We start from the raw sequence: 25,955 nt of genomic DNA, 5'->3' as shown, positions 1-25,955 counted from the left end.
CATCTGGAAGTTCTTGGTTCATGTACTGTTGAAGCCTTGCATGGAGAATTTTGAGCATTACTCTGCTAGTGTGTGAGATGAAGGCAATTGTGTGATAGTCTGAACATTCTTTGGCGTTGCCTTTCTTTGGGATTAGAATGAAAACTGACCTTTTCCAACCTGTGGCCACTGCTGAGTTTTCCAAATTTGCTGGCCTATTGAGTGCAGCACTTTCACAGCATCATCTCTCAGGATTTGAAACAGCTCAACTGGAATTCCATCACCTCCACTAGCTTTGTTCATAGTGATGCTTCCTAAGGCCCACTTGACTTCACATTCCAGAATGTCTGGCTATGGATGAGTGATCACATCGTGATTATCTGAGTCATGAAGATCTTTTGTGTATAGTGCTTCTGTGTATTCTTGCCACCTCTTCTTAATATTGTCTGCTTCTGTTAGGTCCATACCATTTCTGTCCTTAATTATGCCCATCGTTGCATGAAAATATCCCTTAGTATCTTGAATTTTCTTGAAGAGATCTCTGGTCTTTTCCATTCTATTGTTTTCCTCTGTTTCTTTGCACTGATCCCTGAGGAAGGCTTTCTTATCACTCCTTTCTATTCTCTGGAACTCTGCATTCAAATAGGTACATCTTTCCTTTTCTCCTTTGCCTTTCACTTCTCTTCTTTTCACAGCTATTTGTAAGGCCTCCTCAGACAACCATTTTGCCGTTCTTTTTCTTGGGGATGGTCTTGATCCCTGCCTCCTGTATAATGTCATGAACCTCTGTCCATAGTTCTTCAGGCACCTGTCTTTCAGATCTAATCCCTTGAATCTGTTTCTCACTTCCACTGTATAATCGTAAGGGATGATTTCGGTCATACCTGAATGGTCTAGTGGTTTTCCCTACTTTCCTCAATTTAAGTCTGAATTTGGCAATTAGGTGTTCATGATCTGAGTCACAGTCAGCTCCCGGTCTTATTTTTGCTGACTGTATAGAGCTTCTCCATCTTTGGCTGCAAAGAATATAATCAATCTGATTTCGGTATTGACCATCTGGTGATGTCCACGTGTAGAGTCTTCTCTCAACATTAGTGATTGATATTTTCCAAGTCTTAGAAGCCTCCCAAATACTGCAACTCCAGTTCTAGGAAGCTTATCCTTTGTAAATGAAGGTTCTAAATTTCACGTATAAGACAGGAGAGGTTTTGAATTTAACCGCTATTGGAATTTAACAACATGAAAGATTAGTCTCAGAATTCTGGTACTGGTGGAATGGGTATTCAAACCAATCTTCCCACGCTGCATACACATGCAGGCACACTGAATAACCTGAAAATATAGGCAAAAAATAGGAAACACTTGTGTGAAGATATCAAAGCATTATGAGGAAGTACAGGACCAATATTCAAGTGAGATAGTAGATTCAAAGGGTGAGCTCTGTTGTTCATGTTGCTTTTACCTTAGAGGCACCTGCCATTTTCAGAGGAGATGGTTGAGCATCTGACTAGCTAACCAGACATTTGAAACAAATCATGAAGCTGAGGGAAGCAGAGGCAAAAGTTAGAATTTAAGGCCTATCAAGTGGTGGAGGGGTCTAGTAAACACTGCAAAATTTTATATGGGAACAAAACATTGCCTGTCAGTATAAGAATGTCCCCCAAATATCCCAACCTTCACAGCGACTCAAGTCGGAAAACATTCTCGACCCCAACTAAGTTAGGGTGATCTAACCTGGACGATCCCTGGTGACTCAGACAATAAGGGATCCATCTGCAATGCAGGAGACCTGGGTTCGATTCCTGGGTTGGGAAGATCCCCTGGAAGACAGCGTGGAAACCCACACCAGTATTCTCACCTGGAGAATCCCAATGGACAGAGGAGCCTGGGGGGCTACATACAGTCCATGGGGTTGCAAAGAGCTGGACACAACTGAAGCAGCTAAGCACAGCACAGCACAGCCTAGGTTAGGTTAGTGACTCCCACCCAGCCATCTCCCAGAATGAATGGCAACGTCTCTTTGGAGGAAGGTTATATTATCCTGAGTCTCATTTTTTTTCCCCCTACAAGATTTGCTACCAAAAGATGAAATCTTAGACTTGAAAGAGCTTTTATGGGAAGTCTATCAAGAAAATTGGCAGAGAGGCAGACTTGATGAGAAAAAATGTGATGATATTCTTCACTAATAATGATAATCTAAGAATAATGATATTCTTCTAATCTAATCTAATCTAATCTAATCTAATACCAATATGTGAAGGCTTCCCTGGTGGGCCAGTGGTTGAGAAGCCTCCTACCAATGCAAGGGACACAAGTTCGATCCCTGATCTGGGAAGATCCCACGTTCTTCAGGACAACAAGCCCATGTGCCCAGGCCACCTCAGTGAGAGGCCCACACCCTGCAACTAGAAAGTAGCCCCCACTGGTCACAACCAGAGAAGGCCCACATGCAGCAACAGAGACGGGGGCAGCCCAAAATAAATAATAATAACGAGATACATGATAATTATTTACTGGGTTATAATTATTAATAATCCAAGAGCCCAAAGTACTTATTCAACAGGCAAGCGTTCTTTCCTAACAACTACTTGAATAGGTTCTCTCAACATCTGACTCATTCTTTCTCTGCCAGGCCATGTGGACTGACATTTCCTGCTTTAGTATTTACTGAAACTGAAAAGAACAACTTCACAACAAAAAGCATGCTATAACTTTAACCAGAAGGATACTTTAAGACATTTTTAGAACAGTGGACCCTCTTGGCAAATCCTGGAAGCCCACGGCTCCTCCTGCTGCAACCACACTCAAAGATTGCAAATCACATGATCCTGATGTTGCAACTAAATCTACACTGAACATTATTCAGGGAAGCTCCAAATTAGCTGAATCAGATCCTCAGACTTATTTTTTTTAACTGGTGCACAGGTGAAGACCGCCTCTCTCAATGCCCCGTGCCACTGCTTGCACGTGCCTGCCTTGTGACCACTACCCCTTCCTCTGAACCAAAGATGGGTCCAATTGAGTGGGCCAGACAAACAGTGGTTCTAAGTGGTTCTAGTAACATTCTCCACGAAAACTGTAAGTATAGCCTATCACTGGGTTAAACAGAAATCAGAGACATAGACCCTAGGATAGTTCTTAGACACAGGTCAATGAGAGATGCGGAACAGCTAACCCATAAAGCACGCTCATGGGAATCCTAACCCAACAGATAATTGTGCTGGAACCAGCTTGTTGCTGTTCAGTCGCTCAGTCGTGTCTGACCCCATGTACTGTAGCCCGCCAGGCTCTTCTGTTTATGGGACTTCCCAGGCAAGAATACTGGAGTGGATTTCCATTTCCTTCTCCAGGGGGATCTTCCAGACTCAGGGAGTGAACCCAAGTCTCCTGCATTAGCAGGCAGATTCTCTACCACTGAGTCCCCGGTAAAGCCCCATATAAACCAGCTAAAGATGAGGCCCCTATGGGGAGGGTTCCTCCAGCACTCTCCTTCCTGTCTTTGCTGCACAATCCTTGTGGACTTCATCCAACCTTGCAAAGGGCAGAAAAGAAGGAAGATCAGAAAATGGCCCACATCTTGCTGGTGAAATACATGCCCGTCCAGCCTCATTGAGCATATTGGCTGCAGCCCTTTTTGTTTGCTTGGTCAGCTGGACAATTAAGTAGAACTAAAAGACCGCCTCAATGGACATGGGTTTGAAGAAACTCCAGGAGACAGTGAAGGACAGGGAAGCCTGGCGTGCTGCAGTCCATGGGGTTGCAAAGAGTCAGACACGACTGAGAGACTGAAAAACAGCAAAAAGACATCCACTCACCATGAAAGCTGGCTATTGAGTCTATCACTGCAATCATGTGGTTCAGCTGTTTGCAATATTGCCTGCAAGGGAGGAGAGGGTGGGAAAATACATCAACTGCCAGGCTTTGGGGCATAGAAATGAAAGGGAATGTCGCCCAGCCTGTCCGACTCTTTGTGACCCCACGGACTATACAGTCCATGGGATTCTCCAGGCCAGAATACTGGAGTGGGCAGCCGTTCCCTTCTCCAGGGGATCTTCCCACCCAGGGATTGAACCCATGTCTCCCGCATTGCAGGCAGATTCTTTACCAGCTGAGCCATAAGAGAAGCCCAAGAATACTGGGGTGGGTAGTCTGTATCTTCTCCGGGGGATCTTCCCGACCCAGGAATCAAACCAAGGTCTCCTGCATTGCAGGCAGATTCTTTACCAACTGAGCTGTCAGGGAAGCCCTCAGGGGATAGAAAATGTCTACAACTGGCTTTGACACCAGCCTGCTTTTGCTGTTGTTGCTACTATAAAAAGGCTAGGAAGGAAAGATTGGTGTTTTGTGGCCCATGTGCTTTGTGTGTGGAAGTTTTGAATCAGTACTTTTTAATGGAGACAGCTTGGCCAAAACTCTGTTACAGAATTTGGGGACGCATTAAAACAAAGTTTAAGGAGGAAAAGAAACTTCTGAATATGTAATATATTATATATGTAATATAACTTAAAATGTATCTAAGGACTCAGCCTACTCTTTTCAGGGCCAGAAATACTTCACAGGTATTTGGAAAGAAGAAAACATAGTCGGTCCTATGTATCTGCATATCCATAGATTCAACCAAAGGATGGAAAATATTTGAAAAAAAAATTCTGTGAAATTCCAAAAAGCAAAACTTGAATTTGCCACTCATCTTCAACTATTTACATAGCACCTAAATTATATTTGGGTTTCCCTGGTGGCTCAGACAGTAAAGAAGGAACCTGCCTGGGTCAGGAAGATCCCCTGGAGAAGGAAATGGCAACCACTCCAGTATTCTTGCTGGAAAGTTCCATGGACAGAGGAGACTCGCAGGCTACAGACCACGGGGTCACGAGAGAGTCCGACACGACTGAGTGACCAACACCACTGAGTTAATGCAGGTAAATTCCTTAATTCTGGTCCAAGAATCCCTTTCCATTTTTATAGTAATCTGCGGTATCACTAGTGATGGTGAAACGGGTATTTAAGACCTCCTCCACCTACCGACTCGATGGATATATGTTTGAGCAAGCCCCGGAAGTTGGTGATGGACAGGCAGGCCTGGAGTGCTGCAGTCTATGGGGTCGCAAAGAGTCGGACATGACTGAGTGACTGGACTGAACTGAACTGAACTACCTGGTGAAGGTGAGGCAGATCATGAGTAAACTGAAAGGAGGCTGAGTCAGCCCCAAGAGGCCAAACCAATCCCAGACTGCCCCAAGTGGAACAGACTGGATGGGAAAGGGCTGAGGTGGGGTGGTGTCCCAGAGACTGAGCTAACGACAGGAAGGAACAAAGTTCTAGAGGTGAAGGCCTTGGGGCCAGGTTCTTCCTCGCAAAATGGGGGTGCTAAAAGTTGTCCCCACTTTGCAAAGGTGCTGTGAGGATTTAAACATTGTTAAGGGTTGATTCATTGGAAAAGACTGATGCTGGGAGGTATTGGGGGCAGGAAGAGAAGGGGACGACAGAGGATGAGATGGCTGAATGGCATCACCGACTGATAGACCTGGATAGACCTGAGTTTGGGTGAACTCTGGGAGCTGGTGATGGACAGGGAGGCCTGGCGTGCTGTGGTTCATGGGGTCACAAAGAGTCGGACACAATTGAGCGACTGACCTGAACTGAACTGAGAACATAGAACAGTACCTGACATAGAGAGCAGGGCAACGTTTGCTCGTTAGCAACTGGCTTTAAGGATGATGGAACCCACACAAACTGGTGCAGTATTTTTTTTTTTAATTTGTCCCCTAAGACAAAGGAAACAAAAACAAAAAGAGACAAATCGGACTCAATTAAACTTAAAGCTTTTCCACAGCAAAAGCATGGACAAATAAAAAAAAAAGCCCTACTTGAATGGGGAAAAATAATTTTAAATGATATGACTGATAAGGGGTTAATATCCAGAATATATAAATAGCTCATATAACTCAGTATTAAAAAAAAAAAAAAAACCTGACTTAAAAATGACAGAAGAACTGAATAGGTATTTTTCAAAAGAAGATATACAGATGGCTGATAGGCACATGGAAAGATGTTCAACATCAGTAATACTCAGTAAAGTGCAAATCAAAACCGCAATGAGATATCACCTGGTACCTGTCAGAATGGTTATCATCAAAAGTCTACAAATAACAGGGACTTCCCTGGTGATACAGTGGGCAGGAATCTGCCTGCCAATGCAGGGGGCAGCCGTGAGCACCTGAAAGCCCATGTACCACAACTGCTGAGCCCATGGGGAACAGAAATTACTGAGTCCAGGTGCTGCAACTACCCAAGCCCACGCACCTAGAGCTCGCACTCTGCAACAAGAGAAGACACCACAGTGAGAAGCCTGAGTGCCTCGAGAAAGAGCAGCCTCCACTCGCTGCCACTGGAGAAAGCTCTCACACAGCCATAAATAAATAAATGCATGAGTTTTCAGTCTGCAAATAACAGATATTGGTGAGGATGTGGAGAAAGGGGAACCAACTCGATGGACATGCATTTGAGCAAGCTCCAGGAGTTGGTGATGGACAGGGAAGCCTGGCGTGCTGCAGCCCATGGGGTCACAAAGAGTCAGCCACGACTGAGAGACTGAACTGAACTGTACGCTGTTAATGGGAATCTAAATTAGTGCAACCACTATGGGAAACAGTATGGAGTTTCCTCAAAACTAAAAATAGGACTGCCATGTGATCCAGCTGGTCATATATCCAAACAAAATGAAGACACTGACTTGAAAAGTACAATATGTGTCCTCCAGTGTTCATGACAGTGCTATTTACAATAGCCAAGATATGGAAGCAATCTGTGTCAACAGACAAATGGGTAGGATGTGGTATATATTTTGAAATATTACTCAGCCATAAAAAAGATTGAAATTCTGCCATTTGCAACCACGTGCATGGATCTAGAGGGTATTATGCTTTGTGAAGTCAGACAGAGAAAGACAAACCATATGATATCATTTATATGTGGAATCTAAAACATAAAACAGTGAGTATGAGAAAACAGAAACAGATTACAGGTACAGAGATCAAACTAGAGGTTACTAGTGTTGAGAAGGAAGGGGGAAGGGGCAAGACAGGGATAGTTCAAGAAGCACAAACTACTATGTTATATACCTGAAACTAATATAATATTATAAATAAAGATCATCTAATCCAGAGTTTTGTACTAGGGTAATATATTTTTTCATATTTATTTATTTATTTGGCCATGCTGGGTCTTAGTTTCAGTGCACGGGATCTTTGATCTTCATTGTAGCACACCAGATCTTCAGTCGTGGCACTCAGTGCTTATTTGTGGCCTGTGAAATCTACATCCCTGACCAGGGATCAAACCTGGGCCCCTTGCATTGGGACCATGGACTCTTAACCACTGGACCCCCAGGGAAATCCCTCACCACGGTGATATGGAAAAGATGCAGATTATCAGGCCTCACTCCAGACTTGTTAAACCATAACATATTGTGTGGGCTCTGTGAATTTGCATTTCTAAAAGTTGGGGAATCTCTGGTCTGGGACAATCTTTTAAATCGCAAATGGAGGACCTGAAAGGTACCTCACCTCTCCGCAGAGCTCCAGAAGGCTGTGAGGCTCTAAGAGTTAAAGCCTTAAAACTCTTTTCTCTTCCAACTAGTTCCGTGGCCTCTAGGAAATTTACCTGATTTCTTCTCTGTGAAATGGGCAAAAGACAAAAATAAAAAGAAGAAGAAGGAGAGGAAGAAGGAAGTGAAAAACCACAGGAAATGACTCACATTTGCACACATTCTCAGTAGACTACCTGGTTGTATTTATTACCATCAGAGGTCTTCTCACTTTACAGGTAGTGGCTTCAGCAATATCAGTGCTTGTTTCAAAAAGGATGACTTCACTCATGAGTTCATAGTATTCTGAGATCCATTTCTCAATTTCCATGCAATATCTCAAATTTCTTAATTTCCAGACAATGTCTCAATATCTCAAGTCCTATCAAGTATTAATAAGTCAGATCAAAATCAGGATGCTGTTCAGTGTTTAGAAGTCGTCAGGATAGCTCAGCTCGTTCAGCAGTTTCAACCCTAGTGTTCTGCATGGGTGGCTTAGCATGAAAGAGCCCACCTGCAGTTGAGGAGAGATGCAGGTTTGGGAAGGTCCCCAGGAGGAGGAACCGGCAACCCACTCCAGTGTTCTAGCCTGCGAAGAAATCCGTGGATGGAGGAGGCTGGCGGGCTACAGTCCATGGGGGGACACACACCAGTCCACACTACCTAGAAACTAAAACAGCTACATTCTTTTTTACGTTTTACTTGTCGCTGAATATTTGCTGCTTCAGAATCCACAATAAAAAAAGAAAAGAATCGGCTGGATACTAATTTTCTGGTGATTGTTGCACTCTCTACTCTCAGAGATCCAGAAGCCTATAATGATTTCAGAGGAGGACAGTAAGAGGTGGAAACTTTTGCCCAAGTTGGTTTCATTGTTGCTGTTGCCCTTTAAGCGGTAACAAACTGCTTTAAGGGTATTGAATGCTCGTTAAGTCCAGTTCTCCCAAATCATCACACAGATTGTAGTCACCAATAACACTCTTCAACCCTGTCATATACAGCGGAGACTCCTCTGTCAAACTGCATCCAAGTTGTCAGCTTTGCGACTTCGATCCCTTCTCAATCACAGGGTGGAATACTGCAAGCTTGCTCTCCGTCGAGCGTGCCGATCTTTGCAAGCCGTTTCGGACAGAGATGTGTGGCGGCCGGCTTTGAGATGCACACTCCCGGTAAACGTCTGCACTTTCAGAGGCACATTTGGAGTATCGATTTGTGACGAGGTCGTCCACGCCCCCTGCATCCGCGGTTTCTTCCTAATTGTCCTCGTCGTGGGTCCGATCCGGGCTGCTGGGAAGGACACCCCAGGAAAGTGCCCTGGTGGCCCCGGCCCCGACGCCCCCAACCACCCGCCGCGTCTGCCGTGCGCCCCAGCGGGCGGAGCTGAGCCTCAAATGCTCCGCTTGTGAAGTGTCTCCAACCACCCTGTTTCAGCTTTCCCAGCTGTCAAAAGAATAGAGGAACCCGGAGAGGCAGGGGCGGGGGTGGGGAGCGGTGGGCGGGAGGCCTAGGCTGAAAGAAGCCGGGAGGAAATCTCCAAAGGGACCGCTGAGCAACGGTTCGAAAGTCAGCAGTTCCGAAATCTTAGCCCACCTCCCTCCAGGACTGCCCTTCTGAGCAAAGCCTGCGGAGCTGAGGGCACTGCGCTTCCCAAGGGAGCAGACACCTGGGCGCGGCACCCTAGCCCTGGGCGAGGGGCTCAGCGAGCGGGCCGAGCCCTGGGCGGCCAGGCAGGGCCCCGGCCCGGGGCTGGTAGGAAGGGGCTGGGCCGAGCTGGGGCAGACGGGTCGTGTGGGCAGCCGAGACTGTACGCGCTGTTATCTCAGTGGCTGCGTCCATCACGCAGTTTGCGGGTGGGAGCTGGCCTGCGGGCCCGGAGGAAGTCCGGGGTCTGCACTCTCTGAGTCCTGTCCCTGGATAAGGCCACGGCCAGGCTCTGGGCGGCGGGGGGGTGGGGGTGGGGGTGGGTCCCGGCCAGAGAAGAGTGCGGAGGGGTCTGGGGGAGGGGAGCAGAAAAGGGAAAAGCAAGGGGGGAGGGAGGGAGGGAGAGGAGGGGGGAGGGGAGGGGGCACAGAGGAGGGAGGGGAAGCCGGGGCAGAAAGGCAGTCTGAGAACCATCGCTCACCTTGGCAATAGTGAACTGAGGCTCAGAGAGGCTGAAGGGAGTTTGTTGGTAAGCGCAGGCCCAGGAAACGATGAAGCCAGCGCCCAGGCTCTGCTGTGAAACAGTGAGTAGAATCAGCACGGTCTGCAGGTAACTTCTTGACCAGAAATGCAGGAGCTAGAAGCTGAACTAAGCGCTAAGCTGAAGAAGCCAACCAGGAAGCAAGCACTCTACAAGTCTCTGTTTTCTTCAATAAATCAATGTTGTTGTTTCTTAGAGGAGAACAGACTCAAAAATTAAAGACAACTTCTGTATCCTTCAATTGCATCTTGGTCTGAGTAAATGAGTTTTGTGATGATATAAGAAAAAGTCCACAATTTTTAAAGAGGGAAAGTGGCGATTAGGATGAACATGTCATGATGTTTCTAACTGTAAATTAATGTAGTGAAACACAAGAGTGATGTAAACAAGCAAACAAAAAGGGCACATTACCCTATGTGGTGAGTATACAGAGGCTCAGTGTACCATTTGGAGACGGCAATAGCACCCCACTGCAGTACTCTTGCCTGGAAAATCCCATGGATGGAGGAGCCTGGTAGGCTGCAGTCCATGGGGTCGCTAAGAGTTGGACACGACTGAGCGACTTCACTTTCACGGACTGGAGAAGGAAATAGCAACCCACTCCAGTGTTCTTGCCTGGAGAACCCCAGGGACAGAGGAGCCTGGTGGGCTGGAGCGACTCAGCAGCAGCAGCAGCATTGTTTTGTTTCTCTGTTTGAATATGTTCATAATCAAATGTTATGAGAAATATACTTTCTGGGGCTTTGTGATCTCGAGTAAATAGTTTGACCTGTCTGGGTGTTCAAAGTCTTTATCAGTGACATAGGATTAGTGTATCTCAGAGGGCTGTAAACATTACATGGCGCAGTCTATGAAAAGCAGTTCTAAAACAGGGCAGAGCTCCCAGGGCACCTCATTCACTCACTGACCATGCCTTTGTGAATGTTTCTTTGCTGAGGGCTTGCCCTGTGCCAGGTTTGTGACACATGGGAAGCACCTCTTTAAAAACTAAAGAAAGTGAAAGTGAAAGTGAAGTCGCTCAGTCGTGTCCGACTCTTTGCGACCCCGTGGACTGTACCCTACCAGGCTCCTCTGTCCATGGGATTTTCCAGGCAATAGTACTAGAGTGGATTGCCATTTCCTTCTCCAGGGGATCTTCCCAAACCAGGGATTGAACCCTGGTCTCCTGCATTGTAGACAGACACTTTACTGTCTGAGCCAAGCTGCAGCTAAAGTTTCGCACTACCTTCTCAGGCAGACTCTCACTTTAAGTTTGTTTTGTCTTCATGGCACAACAGAGTTCTCTTCCTACCCATCCTCCTATAATGATATCATCTCGGTGTTGTCTCCGTCTTAAATAGAGGCTGAATTTTAACATAGGTGTATCTAGAACACACTTTTCAATTCTCCAAGAGAAAATCCATCTGTAAGGTATTTATCCTGGCATCTGAATTCCATCTCTGCTTTGTAGGTCTGGCCTTGGGCAAGTCATCCAAGTTATACTTTCTGCGCCTGCAAAATGAAGGTATACCTACGTGGTATAATCGCACTGGCAATTAGAGATAATTTTTATAAAGTCTTTGGTGTGCTGCTCTATAAAAAGAAGGTTTAATTGTTCAGTTCAGTTCAGTCGCTCAGTCGTGTCCGACTCTTTGTGACCCCATGCATCCCAGCACGCCAGGCCTCCCTATGCATGACCAACTCCCAGAGTTCACTCAGGCTCACGTCCATCGAGTCAGTGATGCCATCCAGCCATCTCATCCTGGGTCGTCCCCTTCTCCTCCTGCCCCCAATCCCTCCCAGCATCAGAGTCTTTTCCAATGGGTCAACTCTTCACATGAGGTGGCCAAAGTACTAGAGTTTCAGCTTTAGCATCATTCCTTCCAAAGAAATCCCAGGGCTGATCTCCTTCAGAATGGACAGGTTGGATCTCCTTGCAGTCCAAGGGACCCTCAAGAGTCTTCTCCAACACCATAGTTCAAAAGCATCAATTCTTTGGCACTCGGCTTTCTTCACAGTCCAACTCTCACATCCATACATGACCACTGGAAAAACCATAGCCTTGGCTAGATGGACCTTTGTTGGCAAAGTAATGTCTCTGCTTTTGAATATGCTATCTAGGTTGGTCATAACTTTTCTTCCAAGGAGTAAGCATCTTTTAATTTCATGGCTGCAGTCACTATCTGCAGTGATTTTGGAGCCCAAAAAAATAAAGTCTGACACTGTTTCCACTGTTTCCTCATCTATTTCCCGTGAAGTGATGGGACCGGATGCCATGATCTTCATAAGGAAAGTGAGGGTGGAGCTGAAAGGACAGGTGTGTCAGGGGGTCCCTGTTAATCTTAGTCTCTATACAATTAATGATAGCCATGAAGATACTGCTGTAACTTGATGCTTTCTGAAACATATTTCAGCTGAATTGTGTGTTCATCTTCAAGCCATCATGAGCTCTGAGCAGCCCATCACAGAAGGACTCAGTTGGAAAGAGTAAGAGCTATATTGACAGTACGTTTCTAAGGTATGTTTATAAACGCTATTGGTGGAATATGCCAGTATAGACTTAGCCATCCTTGAAACTGGGCTTCATAGACCTTCTTGCCGATAAATGACTTCATGGTACGTAGGAAATAGTAAATAATTTAAAATCTTCCTCATCCATTTTATTCTCCTTGTTTTAGTTGGACTAACATGGCTGATATATTCAGTAACAAGCATACTCTATATTTGCACAGAGTTTCACAGTTTATAAAGCAATTTTTCAGATGTTTGTTCTTACCATAACCTTGTTGGCAAGAAGAGAGAATTTTACTTTCCTCAATTTGTTAATGAGAAGTGAGGAAAAGTGAGTTGTTGCCTAAGGCAGAAGTGGAATGAAGACTTGGCCTTAAGTTTACGGAAGTTAAGTCATGGCTCTCCCTACTAACTGGACTCTTATTATATCAAACCATCATCTCTTTTGCTATGACCAGGGCATTTTCTTGGCAAAACTCTATTAGTCTTTGCCCTGCTTCATTCCGCATTCCAAGGCCAAATTTGCCTGTTACTCCAGGTGTTTCTTGACTTCCTACTTTTGCATTCCAGTCCCCTATAATGAAAAGGTCATCTTTTTTGGGTGTTAGTTCTAAAAGATCTTGTAGGTCTTCATAAAACCGTTCACCTTCAGTTTCTTCAGCGTTACTGGTTGGGGCATAGACTTGGATAACTGTGATATTGAACGGTTTGCCTTGGAGACGAACAGAGATCATTCTGTCGTTTTTGAGATTGCATCCAAGTACTGCATTTCAGACTCTTTTTGTTGACCATGATGGCTACTCCATTTCTTCTGAGGGATTCCTGCCTGCAGTAGTAGATGTAATGGTTTTCTGAGTTAAATTCACCCATTCCAGTCCATTTTAGTTCGCTGATTCCTAGAATGTCGACATTCACCCTTGCTATCTCTTGTTTGACCACTTCCAGTTTGCCTTGATTCATGGACCTGACATTCCAGGTTCCTATGCAATATTGCTCTTTACAGCATCGGACCTTGCTTCTATCACCAGTCACATCCACAACTGGGTATTGTTTTTGCTTGGGCTCCATCCCTTCATTCTTTCTGGAGTTATTTCTCCACTGATCTCCAGTAGCATATTGGGCACCTAATGACCTGGGGAGTTCCTTTTTTGGTATCCTATCATTTTGCCTTTTCTTACTGTTCATGGGGTTCTTAAGGCAAGAATACTGAAGTGGCTTGCCATTCCCTTCTCCAGTGGACCACATTCTGTCAACAACACAAGAGAAGACTTTACACATGGACATCACCAGATGGTCAACACCGAAATCAGATTGATTATATTCTTTGCAGCCAAAGATGGAGAAGCTCTATACAGTCAACAAAAACAAGACCGGGAGCTGACTGTGGCTCACATCATGAACTCCTTATTGCCAAATTCAGACTTAAATTGAAGCAAGTAGGGAAAACTGCTAGACCATTCAGGTATGACCTAAATCAAATCCCTTATGATTATACAGTGGAAGTGAGTAACAGATTTAAGGGTCTAGATCTGATAGATAGAGTGCCTGATGAACTATGGAATAAGGTTTGTGACATTGTATAGGAGACAGGGATCAAGACCATCCCCATGGAAAAGAAATGCAAAAAAGCAAAATGGCTGTCTGGGGAGGCCTTACAAATAGCTGTGAAAAGAAGAGAAGCGAAAAGCAAAGGAGAAAAGGAAAGATATAAGCATCTGAATGCAGAGTTCCAAAGAATAGCAAGAAGAGATAAGAAAGCCTTCTTCAGCGATCAATGCAAAGAAATAGAGGAAAACAACAGAATGGGAAAGACCAGAGATCTCTTCAAGAAAATTAGAGATACCAAGGGAACATTTCATGCAAAGATGCGCTCGATAAAGGACAGAAATGGTTTGGACCTAAGAGAAGCAGAAGATATTAAGAAGAGGTGGCAAGAATACACAGAACAACTGTACAAAAAAGATCTTCACGACCCAGATAATCATGATAATGTGATCACTCATCTAGAGCCAGACATCCTGGAATGTGAAGTCAAGTGGGCCTTAGAAAGCATCACTACGAACAAAGCTAGTGGAGGTGATGGATTTCCAGTTGAGCTATTTCAAATCCTGAAAGATGATGCTGTGAAAGTGCTACTCAATATGCCAGCAAGCTTGGAAAACTCAGCAGTGGCCACAGGACTGGAAAAGGTCAGTTTTCATTCCAATTCCAAAGAAAGGCAATGCCAAAGAATGCTCAAACTACCGCACAATTGCTCTCATCTCACATGCTAGTGAAGTAATGCTCAAAATTCTCCAAGCCAGGCTTCAGCAATACATGAACCGTGAACTCCCTGATGTTCAAGCTGGTTTTAGAAAAGGCAGAGGAACTAGAGATCAAATTGCCAACATCCGCTGGATCATGGAAAAAGCAAGAGAGTTCCAGAAAAACATCTATTTCTGCTTTATTGACTATGCCAAAGCCTTTGACTGTGTGGATCACAATAAACTGTGGAAAATTCTGAAAGAGATGGGAATATCAGACCACCTGACCTGCATCTTGAGAAACCTGTATGCAGGTCAGGAAGCAACAGTTAGAACTGGACATGGAACAACAGACTGGTTCCAAATAGGAAAAGGAGTACGTCAAGGCTGTCTATTGTCAGCCTGCTTATTTAACTTATATGCAGAGTACATCATGAGAAATGCTGGACTGGAAGAAGCACAAACTGGAATCAAGATTGCAGGGAGAAATATCAATAACCTCAGATATGCAGATGACACCACCCTTATGGCAGAAAGTGAAGAGGAACTAAAAAGCCTCTTGATGAAAGTGAAAGAGGAGAGCAAAAAAGTTGGCTTAAAGTTCAACATTCAGAAAACGAAGATCATGGCATCTGGTCCCATCACTTCATGGGAAATAGATAGGGAAACAGTGGAAACAGTGTCAGACTTTATTTTTGGGGGCTCCAAAATCATTGCAGATGGTGACTGCAGCCATGAAATTAAAAGACGGTTACTCCTTGGAAGAAAAGTTATGACCAACCTAGATAGCATATTCAAAAGCAGAGACATTACTTTGCCGACTAATGTCTGTCTAGTCAAGGCTATGGTTTTTCCAGTGGTCATGTATGGATGTGAGAGTTGGACTGTGAAGAAGGCTGAGCGCCAAAGAATTGATGCTTTTGAACTGTGGTGTTGGAGAAGACTCTTGAGGGTCCCTTGGACTGCAAGGAGATCCAACCTGTCCATTCTGAAGGAGATCAGCCCTGGGATTTCTTTGGAAGGAATGATGCTGAAGCTGAAGCTTCAGTACTTTGGCCACCTCATGGGAAGAGTTGACTCATTGGAAAAGACTCTGATGCTGGGAGGGATTGGGGGCAGGAGGAGAAGGGGACTACCCAGGATGAGATGGCTGGATGGCATCACTGACTTGATGGACGAGAATCTGAGTGAACTCCAGGAGATGGTGATGGACAGGGAGGCCTGGCGTGCTGCGATTCATGGGGTCGCAAAGAGTTGGACACGACTGAGCGACTGAACTGAACTGAACTGAATCATCTCTTTTTCTGAGTCTACAGTGCTCCTTGAATTTTCCGAGAAGAAGACTGAGAATTTTTTGGTACAAATCATCACCATGCTCAAAAAAAAGTAAAAATTTTGAAGTTGAAAATTATAACCAAGACCCGCAGTAATGAACACTCTAAGAGAGCTGGCAGATTTAAGTCTTTCTGTTTTTGATGCACTTGGGAAAACGTTGCTTCTTTCCTCATATTTCCCCGACAACACTGCAGCAGTGTAGTGGTGTGAAGAATTTATCTAACCGATAAGATAGGAAACTCGGCTTACATGTGAATCCCAACTCAAATTCCGATTTAATTATATTCACTGGCCTTTTCATATTCACTCTGCATTTCCATGAAAAACGTTGTGAATGGTATGCAGCAAAGAGGAATAGAAAAGACTGTTGTTGCGTTCATAATTTTAAAGTATTTAACTTTTCTGTTTAGGTCAGTGAAAACCAGCAGGATAATTCCAATACTTCTCAAATGGAGATGGACTCTAAGACAAGTTCAGAGAATATAGACAACACCCAGGCTGAAGGACCCCAGAAGAGACAGTTTATATTATCCTGGATGTAAACAGCAAGCAAAACAAGGGAAGGAAACACAGGCTCCGTGCAGTGATGGGAGAGCCTATGGGAGGCCCTCAGCACTCTGAGGTTGTCAGAAAGGCAGTGAAAACTCATCCTGGCAGAGAAAGGCTGGTATACGGTGCAGAAGGAATTGACGCATTCTTAAACCTTGGAATGCCTCTCAGGTGTTCTGAAAACTGCCATGTGAGAGTTACCTTTTCTCCAAAGCAAATCGAGACAGGGAAAGAGGGGCAGGTATTAAGGATTAAGTGTTCCTTTCTCCTTCCTGCCGCAGGCCCTCTTGTTAACAGTCTGGATGGCAAGAGGAAGGATTAAAACAAGTCATCCCAGTGGTTCCTTGTTGTTACTCAGGCTGTTCTCTCTCCTCCAGGCAGGAACATTTCCGACGAGGGCTCAGCAGGAAAGAATCTGCCTGTGATGCAGGAGGCACAGGAGACTAGGGCTTGTTCCCCGAGTCAGGAAGATCCCCTTCAGGAGGAAATGACAACCCACTCCAGTATCGCCTGGCAAATCACCAGGACAGAGGCGCCCAGCGGACTACAGTCTAGGGAGTCACAGAGAGTCAGGCCTGACTGGCATGACTGAGTGACTGAGCATCGAGACAGGAGCAGGAAGCGAGGTTTTCACAACAGTGGGGCAGCAAGCCTCGTGGCCAGCAAAGAAGCCACGTGGCTCTGTGCCGGGGTCCAGCCCCGGTGGATCCAGGGAATTCGAAGCGGGGACGGCGTTGGCGTGGAAAGACTTATTTGTTTATTGATATAAGATTAGATTAAGAAACAAGTGTAGTAGGAAAATTAAGTAGAGAGAAGAGGCTGATTAACTTGGGTTACGTGGAAAACCAATAAAGCTCCAGACAAGGAGCTTGCACCATCTACGTTAGGCCGCCGGCGCCCGTTTGAATATCGGAGAGTGCCCCGCCTTGGGCTCTCTCTCTGTTACGGATCTTAAAAGCTGGGACAAGTAAGTAGACATAGTGAGCCTCCACCTCCCAGATGGGAATTCAGCCTGAAATTAGAGTAAAGAGGAGACACGGGGGAAACCAGTCCAGTGACTGGCTCTCCTTTTATTGTCCTTCAAGGCCTTTTATACTTTTGATTATACATAGAGATCAATGGGTAAAACAAAATGATGTAGCGTTAGCAGCCCAGATTCTTTCTGTATATCTTTTTGTATACAAAAGGTCTCAGGTGATTTACATTATCTTCTGGCCAAGAGGCTTGTTAACACTTTTTGGCTCTCTTCCTTAATGAATGTTAACCTTGTTTCCCCTGAAGTGTTTTTCTTTAATCTGCATCTCCTTACAGCATTAAAGTTACATCTCTATAGAACAAAGGTGCAGTGGGTTATAACAAAGTAGGTACTTAACTCAAAGATCTAATGTTGCTAATACCAGGTCTACTACTTGTTTTTCTATATACCAACTATATCTAAAAATAAAGGATATGAAAATTTGGCAGCAAGTATTGGCTCAACAAATGAAACCTTTAATCAGTTCTATTCTAATGATTTTGACTCCTCGGAAGCCCCTACATTCCTAGGATGTTTTAAGCTTCCTGTGCCTCCTGTGGTCAGGAGGCCTCAAACAATCACATGCGCAGCTGTAGGAGTCCTGCAGGCAGGCTCGAAAGCCATCAGAGGGGTTTTTGGATTGAAACACCCTTTCAAATGCAGAAGACTAAAGCCCTGAATTGACTTTTTCCAGAGAATGTCAGAAGAGTGGAAAAGCAGGCAGATTCTTATTTTTGGGGGGGCAGATGCTCAGGAAATTCCAGGGGGAAAACCTGAGGTCTGATTAGCCTTGCCATCAGAGCTCTGCCGCATGACCTTGCCACGGGTGGGATTCCTCACGCTGGCTCCTGGCAGCTCTGACTTCTGAGTGCAGGAGTCCCCAGAGCTGAAACCGACAGTGCCTTCCTTTAAACCTTACCGTTTGCCGTCTGCCTTTGAGTGAACTAAAGCAGGAGTCTTTCGCTTGAACCCAAACTACCCACCAGCCACACAGAGACAGAAATAAATGCATGCTGTCACTCCTGGTCTCTCCTTGCCTGTCTCCACCAACCTCAGATGCCTTTGGGGAGACTTAGAGATGGAGCTGAGACTTCTTTGTCCCCCCCAGGGGACCAAAGACCATACCCCCTTGTGTGAATGTACTGGGGATTTCAGGGAGGGGCGGAGTTAAACTTCCAGGCACCCAAGTCCCTTTCTTGCCCTGAGAGGGGAGAAGATTCTGGCCCAGGTGCAGGCAGTCAGAGGCACCAAGGACTGAGGGGTGGCATGAAGGCACGTGTGTGGAGTCAGAAGGAAGTCCCTGAACCTGGTTTTCACGAGACACTGAGAGGTGCACGAGAGAGCAACCAACAGTGGCACGTGGGCGATAACCCTGCTGCCGCTGCTGCTGCGTCGCTTCAGTCGTGCCCGACTCTGTGCGACCCCATAGATGGCAGCCCACCAGGCTCCCCCGTCCCTGGGATTCTCCAGGCAAGAGCACTGGAGTGGGTGCCATTGCCTTCTCCAATAATCCTGCAGAAAGGGGCTAACGGAGGAAGAGACAGACAGTTCGCTTCTCTCTCTCTTGCGTCCACTATCCTCTCTTTTCCACCCAAGCCAGACTTTCCCATCAGCTCATGACAAACAGAAGGGGGGAAGGTGGAAGTAGTGGCAGCTTTTATTTTCTTGGGTTCCAAAATCACTGCAGACGGTGACTGCAGCCGTGACATTAAAAGACGTTTGCTCCTTGAATTGAAAGCGATGACCAACCTGCTGCTGCTAAGTCACTTCAGTTGTGTCTGACTCTGTGCATCCCCATAGACAGCAGCCCAACAGGCTCCTCCGTCCCTGGGATTCTCCAGGTAAGAACACTGGAGTGGGTTGCCATTTCCTTCTCCAATGACCCACCTAGACAGTGTATTAAAAAGCAGAGCCATCACTTTGCTGACAAAGGTCCGCATAGTCAAAGCTATGGTTTTTCCAGTAGTTGCGTGTGGATGTGAGAGTTCTACCATAAAGAAGGCTGAGTGCCAGAGAATTGATGTTTCTGAACCGTGGTGTTGGAGAAGATTCTTGAGAGCGCCTTGGTCTGCAAGGAGATCAACCAGTCGTTCCGAAAGGAGATCAGCCCTGAACGTCCACCAGAGGGACTGACGCTGAAAGCGCCAGTGCTTTGGCCCCCGCCAGCTTCCCCCCGCCGCCCCGAACGTCCCTGGGCAGCTTTAATTGTGCCCCCTGGTTTGCACTGTGATTCTGTAGGAGGAAAGACACCTAATCCGCTCAGTGGGGCTCCGGTAAGACGTGAGGTGGGGAAGGAACTGTGAGGTCCTGGAGGAGGCTCTTCGGATGGACTCGGCACACTTTTGTCCGTTGTGTCTGTGCGTGTGTGGGTTCAGTCGTGTCCGACTCTTTGCGACCCCATGGACTGCAGCCCTCCAAGCTCTCTGTCCATGGGATTCTCCAGGCAAGGATACTGGAGTGGGCTGCCGTGTCCTCCTCTGGGATCTTCCCGACCCAGGGATCGAACCTGCATCTCTTGCCTCTCTTGCGTTGGCAGGCGGATAATTTACCGCTAGCGCCGCCTGTGAACTGCTGTGGAATGGGTGCCTTGCACGCCTGAACTCCCATCTCATAAACACCAGACAGATTTCTCAGGAACTACTTCACGTGAGACATGTAGACTGTCTCCAAACCATTTCCCTGTCCTGTCTGGATATTCCAGCAAAACTTAATCCAGAATCCCTAAAGGAGAACGGGAGTTCCCAGTTTAGCTTAAAAACACTGGAAGCTGGCCTGCACGCGCAGTTTCCCGGTACCACATCGCCACCTGCTGGACGGAGCCGCAAAACGCACACCTTCCAAACCGAGGCCGCGGTCCTCTTGCAGCCAGATGTTGAAACTGACCAGGGGAATTTCCATCTGCTGGCTCCTTTGCGGAGCTGTCCCACTCTGAATCATGGACTGTCAACGGAAGGATCCAAAGCAGTCAAATGCAAACGGTATATTCAGGTGCTCCGTCAGCCCCCAGCACAGGCATCACTTTGGATTTAACGTGAAAAAATGGCACTTGCCTTTCTGGGAGAAAACTTCTCCCCCACTTCATTCCCCATCAGGATGTTTTGTTTTGTTTTGTTTTGTTTTTGCCCTCCAGGGAAAGGTCACTCTGTCTTCTGATAGTGTGAAATCAAATCATCTTCATCTTGTGAGAGATGAAACTGACTTGAAATGGAGTTACAAAATATTAAGGCTTTGTCTACCTCTGGTCCACTCCACTCTAGAGTTTAACCTTCTGGGGGTCCAGCCGAGAGCCTGGGATGTTTATTAATGTCCTTCCCGTGTCAAATTCTGAGCCCCAGTGTTTATCTCATCAGCACCGTAAGTCTTTGAGGAAACTTTTTGCTGACTTACCTACCTCCACTGCTGTGGGAGGGGGGCCGGGAAACTAGTGCAAGCTTTAAGGCCCTGAAGAGCACAGAAAGAGCGGCCTCTGTCACGTAGGCCTTTGACTTGTCAGTCTGTCCCCTGCAGAAACCTAGCAAGTCCTGAAGAATGAAAGTCTCTTTCCTACAAGTCAGCCAAGTGGCAGGTCCAGCTGTAGCTTCTATGCCAGATGCAGCATCTTTGCAAAAGAAATGAGCATGGTCTCGGGTATATGGTTGTGGTCACTGATTGGATGAGTGTGGTGTTTTTTTGTTTTGTTTTTTCCCTTTCACTATTAGAAAAGGGGATCAGAAACATTTGAACTCACACAAAGAGACAACAGTATATATTATTTAGTTTTGCCCCAAGAAACTGTATTAACACATTTTCCTTTTGTTAGTGAGAGAGTGCGGGTGATGTGTAATTCCCACAGACCATCATATTAGTCAGCTCTATTGATGATGATTAGAAAAGACCCTGACGCTGGGAGGGATTGGGGGCAGGAGGAGAAGGGGACGACAGAGCATGAGATGGCTGGATGGCATCACCGACTCAATGGACGTGAGTTTGAGTGAACTCTGGGAGTTGGTGATGGACAGGGAGGCCTGGCATGCTGCAGTCCATGGGGTCGCAAAGAGTCGGACATGACTGAGCGACTGAACTGAACTGAACTGATCAATGGTATCATGCTAATCGAGCCAGAGGAGCTGAAGTAGTCACCACTTTAGAGGCCCTGGCTCACATGCATTTCAGATGCTGGGAGGTAATTCTATGAAGAACCAGCTAAATCAGGGGCGCACCAGGAGCTCTCCTCTTTAAACAATGGTATATCCCACTGTACAGGAGGAGGCCACAGTGCCTCTGGTTCCTGGGGGTAGCATATTTTGCAGCTGGGTATACTGCTTCTGCCCATTTGTACGGTGACAAAATAGGCTGCCAGCTTTGAGTGGGACTTAGATTAGGGACAGGTTTTGCAGAAGATGCAGTCTGTGGTGAAAACAGCGTTGCTACTTGGATGATCCAGCCGAGCTGACCCTGTGGTATTAGAAGTATCAGATGTGGAAGAAGATTCCGTGTGGAGTTCACAGCACTTGTGGGAGAGTCACAATGCAGACCCCTGTGGCTCTGCAGCAAGGCCACGCCATTTTCAGTGGAAGGTGTAAGTTTTCAGAATAACACCTTCTGGTGTTCTAGTGGACCCTGGCTTAAATGAAGCACCTGACCATGAGACGTCTTGTGACGATTCGTTCAGAACGGCCCGTTGTGTGGTGAGTTCTGTCAGGTTTGCCAAGTCATAATTCAGGTGTGGCCAAAAACTCCCTCTTGTAATTTGGAAGTGGTGTACCCAGAGCTGAGCGTGAGCGAGAGAAAACGTCACAAGTGAGCGGCATGGGCACCGTGGGGGGCATTCCTGCAGAGACATCCGTGGCCGCACTCCTGGAACCTGTGAAAAGGCAGAAACGTTACCTTGCCAACCAAGGTCCCTCCGATCAAAGCTTTGGTTTTTCCAGTAGTCATGTAGGGAGGTGAGAGTTGGACCGTAAAGAAGGCTGAGCGCCAAAGAATTGACGCTTTTAAACTGTGGCATTGGGGAAGACTCTTGAGAGTCCCTTGGACTACAAGGAGATCCAACCAGTCCATCCTAAAGGAGATCAGTCTTGGGTGTTCATTGGAAGGACTGATGTTGAAGCTGAAATTCCAATACTTTGGCCACCTGATGCGAAGAGCTGCCTCACTGGAAAAGACCCTGATGCTGGGAAAGATTGAGGGCAGGAGGAGAAGGGGACGACAGAGGATGAGACGGTTGGATGGCATCATCGACTCAATGGACATGAGTTTGAGTGAACTCCAGGAGATGGTGATGGGGTTGCAAGCTGAACTGATGAATATGTTATTTGGTAAATGGTAAATATGGGGCATCTCTGATTGACCATTTTTAGCTTCTTAGCTTCCTGTTGGGCAAGACTGTTATAATGTATAAGTTCAAAAGTTTCCAAAGACCACCTTTCAGTTCAATAATTTGCTAAAAGATTAGTAGAGCTCAAAAAACCATTATGCTCACGCCATGTTTTATTACAGTGAAGGAATACAGACAAAAACCAGCGAATGAATGCGGTTTAGTCTAGGCATGCACGGCTGGTTCAGCATCCAAAGCCTTGTTCATGTGATTCATCCCATGAGCTGACTGACGAGGGAAAGCCATATGATCATAACAGCAGATGCAGTAAAAACCATTTGACAAAACCCAACACCCATTTGTAAAAACTGTCAGCCAACTAGACATGGAGGGCAATTTTCTCAAGTTGATAAAGAGCATCTACAAAGTCCTATAGCCAATATCATACTTCATGGTGAGAAACCGGATGCTTTCCTGCCAAGATCAGACACAAGGCGAGGATGTTTGCTTTCCCCACATCTACCCGACACACAGACCTTTCATCTCAGTTCGTGGCTTGCCTATTCATTCTTTTCCCTCTATCTCTCTCTTTCTTTAACCTCAAACATATTAATAGCTACAGTGAATGTAAATGGTTTAAGTGTATCAGTTAAAGGGCAGAGATCGCCAGAGTAGATTAAAACATAGCCTAGTTACAAACTGTCTTTAAAAACTCAGTTCAGATATAGCTTTAGAGGCAGACTGAAGAGAAAGAATGGGGGAAATATATGCAAAATGAAGACACCGATAAAAGGAAAACATAAGTGCCTATCTTAATACTAGGTAAAGTTGACTTCAGATCAAAGAAAATCACCACTAACAGGGCTACTATATAACGATTCAAGGGCCAGTCCTTCAAAAAGCAAAGTAACCGTGAATGTGCAAAAGCGTAAGCGACCAAGGGGCAGCGCGAGTGACGCGAAGCCCGCGGGAGCGAGAAGCGGAGGCGGGCGACGCCGCAGCTCCAGTTAGGCGCTCCGGTTCGCCTGTTGCAAAGATGCATAGAACAGCTATGCGGGCAATCAGCCTCAGAGAAGAAGAGCCGAATAAAGTCAGCAGCCAATAGCGCTTAATGAAAATTGGTAGAACACTCCACTCAACGGCAGAACACAGGCTCCATTTAGGCACCCGCAGAACGTACCTCTCGTACCAGGCTTCGGCTTTTTCTACCTGGGAATTCCTCATTTAGTTGGTCAGGTGCTGTTTTTTTTTCCTCTGATACTTCCAACTCCCCTTAAATTGTTACTGATATTTTCTAGTGAATTTCTGGATCTTTGCCTACCCAGACCATAGGAAAGTTCCCAGGGTCTTCATACTCTCGGTCTCATGACTGAAAGTAAAAATAGCTCGATACAAGTGTATATTCATTTTCATTCAGTTCTACTTTTTCCTTCCAGAACATTCTGTCCTGTTTGTCTCACTCCCTTTCTTTCACACTGAGGCAGTTTCATGTTGCTATATGTCTTGCCCCTCATCACACCATCTCCTCATCATATAACGTGTCACAGAACAATATGGGGTTTTATTTTGTCTTTTTTGTTGTTGTTGTTCTTGGTTTGATTTGGCTTTTTGTCCACTGAATTTTTGAATCTCAGTTTCCCCTCTGTTAAACATGTAACTGGGGCAAACTGCTCAAATTCCCAAAACTGTGTCATTTATAAAATGGGAATAATAGTGACTCTTGGTGGATTGTGGTATCCTTAGCTCCTTTTCCTTTTGTCCTTCAAACTCTAAAATTCTTTGTTTTAATGAGTGACGTTGATTGAGTTGGATTGGGAGACTGATCCTGGGGAAGAGGTTTACTGGAGACTCTGGGGGTGGCCTTGGGGAGATTTCTGGGCAAGGGGACCAGCAGGGACAAAGCTCAGAGGCAGCCTCACACCTGGTGCTTTCAGAAGCCCGACGAAGACCGTGCTTGGTATTTCTCGCTGACTTCATACTTAGGACCCAGTGAAGAGGGAGGTAAGGGAAGAGGGACGAAGAGATTTGGAAAGTACTAGTGATGGAAGAAAGGGCAGATATAATTCAACGGGGAGCAAGGAGCGGAGGGAACACAGACCTTCCAAAACTAAAGAGGTCATATGGTGTTTTGGCAGAAAACGATTATTTCAGAAAGTTTCTTAATCCCCATTTTAATTACAGAAACTACTTTTATTTCTCCAGATCCTATCCTGGATCTTGATCATATGAATGCACTGTTTCATGTGGTTGCAGCTTTAGCAAAGCAAGTTTTGTGCTTTCTGGAAAGATTAATATGTAATCCTGATGTCAATCTAATCTTTTAGTCAGAACATATCCATTTTAGACGATTTCCACGTTGACTGTTGATGACCAAAACAACCAAGTCTAACTTTTGTCTGTCCTGAGAAGGGTCCCATTCTCTGCAACCCCATGGGCTGAAGCCTGCCAGGCTCCTCTATCCACGGAATTCTCCAGGCAAGAAGACTGGAGTGGGTCCCCCCCCCACCCCACCCCACCCCCCCCCCGCCGCCCCCCGCAGCGGATCTTCCCCACCCAGGGACTGAACCCGGTTGCAGGCAGATTCTTTCCCATCTGAGCCACCAGGGAAGCCCTGGAGTCTCATTATTTGCGTCACAGAAATTCTGCAAAATAAATCCATTTAACACATGCCTCCTTTATTTCAGTAAGGTAGTCTAAAGTGAAAGTGAAAGTCACTCAGTCGCGTCTAACTCTGTGAGACCCCGTGGACTAGACAGTCCATGGAACTCTCCAGGCCAGAAAACTGGAGTGGGTAGCCTTTCCCTCCACCAGGGGATCTTTCCAACCCAGAGACTGAACCCAGGGCTCCCACACTGCAGGTGGATTTTTTACCATCTGAGCCACCAGGGAAGCCCAAGGTAGTCTAAGCAGGCCAGAAAACCCACATTTGCCCTCTACACCGACAGGGTTAATCCATCATCTCTCCAATCTCTGCACACCTTTGCAGGGGGTCTCAGCAGAGAGGCTGGTAAGTGCTGAGTCGCTCAGTCGTACCCGACTGTGTGGCCCTATGGACCGTAGACCGCAGGCTCGTCTGTCCCCGGGGTCCTCCAGGCAGGAACACCGGGGCGGGCGGCGGGGCAGGGGCGGGCGGCGGGGCAGGGGCTGAGCCGGGGCCGGGCCGGGGCCGGGCCGGCAGGCGCGCACTCGGCCGGCAGGGGGCGGGGGGCTCCGGGCCGCGGCTGGGCCCGGGGGCGTGGCCCCGCGTCCTTGACGGACAGCGCAGGATGCCGGCGAAGATG

Source organism: Capra hircus, chromosome 15, assembly GCF_001704415.2.
Source record: "Capra hircus breed San Clemente chromosome 15, ASM170441v1, whole genome shotgun sequence".
Lineage (NCBI taxonomy): Eukaryota > Metazoa > Chordata > Mammalia > Artiodactyla > Bovidae > Capra > Capra hircus.
Note: the sequence above shows the minus strand (reverse complement) of the source record.